Source organism: Grammomys surdaster, unplaced genomic scaffold (assembly GCF_004785775.1).
Source record: "Grammomys surdaster isolate TR1022 unplaced genomic scaffold, NIH_TR_1.0 125756, whole genome shotgun sequence".
In the NCBI taxonomy this organism is placed as follows: domain Eukaryota; kingdom Metazoa; phylum Chordata; class Mammalia; order Rodentia; family Muridae; genus Grammomys; species Grammomys surdaster.
The window spans coordinates 2,201,002-2,204,423 of record NW_021620588.1 but is presented as its reverse complement, the minus strand read 5'-3'; positions in this window follow the sequence as shown (position 1 = coordinate 2,204,423).

The following is a 3,422-nucleotide window of genomic DNA, read 5'->3' as shown; positions in this document are numbered from 1 at the left end:
GGGAGAGGGAGAGGGAGAAGGAGAGGGAGAGGGAGAGGGAGAGGGAGAGGGAGAGGGAGAGGGAGAGGGAGAGGGAGAGGGAGAGGGAGAGACAAAGAGACAGAGAGAGAAAGAGGAAGGACATGGGTAAAAAGAAAGTTAAGTCCAAATCACTGTTACAATGGTTTTGGGATTCAGGCACATTTAACTTGTTAATTGGGTCCCTGGCTCAGAGCCTCACAAAAGTGAGTTCCAGCTGTCAGCCTGGCATGGGGTATCCTCTGAGGCCTCCTCTGAGACAGGCTCTGGTCCTCTTCCGAGCTCATCTGCTGTTGGAAGAATACATTTCCTTGCAGATGGAGAACTGACAGTGGCTGCAGTGACTGACTCCTCAGATCTAGCAAGGCAGAAAGAAGGCCCTCACCAACAGGCCTTCTTTGTGTAGGCACAGACCAGGTCGAGTGCACATAGGAACTTCTCTTCTTTATAGCTTATTCTAGACCTTACTTATATCTGTAAGATCCCTTCATCTTTGCCAAAAGACACAACCTATCACAGCATGATTTCCAACACCTTCACTGTTTTATGATTGTTAGAAGTAACTTACTAGCATGGGAGTCATTTTAAAATTCTGTGTACTTCAGATGGAGCAAGAAAAATGTGGATGCATTTGCAACAAGAGGGAAACAACCATCATCATCCTTACTTTTCAGAGACAATGAAACTCTCAGGTATCTTCTTCAAACCTCTTAATTCACCCATGGTAGAGTTGAGGTGATCATGCATACATTATCTATCTATCTATCTATCTATCTATCTATCTATCTATCTATCTGTCTATCTACTAATCTATCTATCAGATACATACACACACACACACACACACACACACACACACATCAGACCTACTTTCTAGGTATACATCTTTTACTCTTTCTTTATGTTCTCTTTACATGACTGAGTGGGAAAGGTTACTACTCTACCTGCAGCTAAATTGCAAAGCTGACACCAAGGACAAATTGCCAGTCACTTCGAGTAACTTACAGCAAACTTGAGTTACAAGGTAGGGGTCAACAACATTGATGTCAGTAGAATTGTGCTCAACTTTCAAGACTCCAGCTCCTAACATAGTGTAATTTCCAAAGAGGCAGAGCCTCCTCATGTCTTTCCCCACCCCTGTCAAAAGCTGTGAAGCAGAACACTAGTTGGATCCAACAATCATGGTTTTTAATCCAGATGTTTTGGCCCTATAGGCAAAGGCTTTCTGAATCTGGGAGCCTATCCAAAAATCTGGAGAAAATTAGATCTTTATTCTAAAATTAAAGTTCCTGTAAAAAAAAAAATAGCAGGAAAGAAACCAAAAAATTTAAGTTGTGGACAAGTTACAAAATATATGGCACAAATGTGGGTTGAAATGAACACAAATTAAGCTACAGTATGTCACTCATGCATATTTATAACAGCTAATTAAAATAGACTATGTGGTCTGTGGATTATTTATATCTACTAATCCTTAAGCGTTAGGTGCTTTTAATGAATACAGGATGTTCTTAAAAATCACAACCAAATAAAAGCCATTATTCATGTTCACACATGGAGACAACTTGGGCCATGACTGCTCTAACCCAACAGTGAAAGTTCTTGTGAGCTGTGATCAGTGGGGATGCATGAAAGGGTCTGGTGTGAAGCCAGGAAATCTGCGTTCAAATCTTGCCTCTACTTCTCTATGCCTTTGTAACTTTGGAAAAGTCACTTCTCCCTTTTAGTGAAGGCTCCACAGCAGATCATAAGAGACCAGTTAATAACTGACTTCACAGCTCCGTCATTTCTCCAAGTGGTGATGAGAGAACACTAGTTATCAGCTGCATTCCTATTTGCTGGTCATGGGCTGTTTAGTTTGCAGGGACGACTTGCTCTATCTAATATAGAAGCCCCAAGCCACTTGAGGCCACTGAATATTTGCAGTATGGCTAATCTTTAGAGAAATGTACTGAGAAAAAAGATGGTTCAAAGATTCGGTAGAAATCTTCCCAGAAGGAGTTGGAAAGTTGGCTCAGCAGTTAAGAGCACTGGATGCTCTTCCAGAGGACCCTGGTTCAATTCCTGGGACCCAAGAGGAGGCTCACAATTGTCCAAAACTCGTCTCAGGGGATTGGGTGCCTTTTTCTGATATCCAAGGGTGCAAAGTATGCACATGGTGTACAGACCTGCACATTGTGCAGACAAAAGACCCATACACATAAAATTATTTAACTAATTAGCTCTTTAAAAGAATAGGAAATGTCTTTGTGAGCCTTATATCAAGAACAGCTGGAAATAGCAATAATTTGCTGATATCATGTTAAATAAAATTTATTATGAATATCTCATCTGTTTCTTTTCACTTTGTGTAAATGTGGCTATTGGAAGTTCTAAGTGTCATACATAACATGCATTGTATTCCAGTTGGAAAGCAGGAACATGTCACATCTCAGCGTTCTCCAAGAAGAGTCTTAGCTGCTTGGCGTTGTTTAAAGGACTCGGGGAGATCAAGCCCTGCCTGCCTTGCTCTCCTCTTGTTCCATCCAGCTGTTGCTGCTCTTCTTCCACACTGACCCTTCCATCCGTCACTCATGAAGCCCATGACCACCTGAGGGACTTTGCTCTCATAGCCCTGTACTCCCAGAGGATTCTCTCCCCATCAGTTGTACTCACATCTAACTCATTCCCTGTTTCATGTCTCAGCTGGCACACTGCCACCTGTCAGGCTTTCTTGGACCACCACGACACTAAACAACAATATCCAATGGGTTTCTCCTCCAGTGACTTTCCTCTAGACACCCTGAGAAATCTGTCATTTTCTTGACTAAAATCCTCCATCCACTGGACAGCAACCTGTGTGGACAAACTCCCTCCCAGTAGGAGTGTTTGCTCCTGAATGCTCACCTCAGTACTGTACCCACACTAGTTGCCAATCCAGTGTTTGCTTGTTTAGTTGATTCATTCATGAATGATAAAAGGAATGTGAGATCCATTTTAAAAAAATCTCAGATAAGATAAGGAGAGAGATGGAGACGGTATCCACAGCATTATCTTGAACCAAGTAGTCACTCTTTCTCTGACAATGGCTCACGTGTATGTAATAATGACCAGAGTCATGGGAAGACCACATGGGACAGGTGAAAACACAGGATCACCAATATAGAATTGTGAATTGGAATTTTAGTGCTGGCAATTTCTAGTTTTGTTACCCTACGTTAAGAAAGCCCTTGAGGTCTGGAGAAATGGCTCAGCAGTTAACAGCACTGACTGTTCAGAGGTCCTGAGTACATTCCCAGCAACCACATGGTGGTTGACAACCAACAGTAGTGGGATATGATGCTTTCTTCTTGTATGTCTGAAGACAGCTATAGTGTACTCACATACAGTAATACGTATGTGTTTATGTGTGTGTATCTATGTAT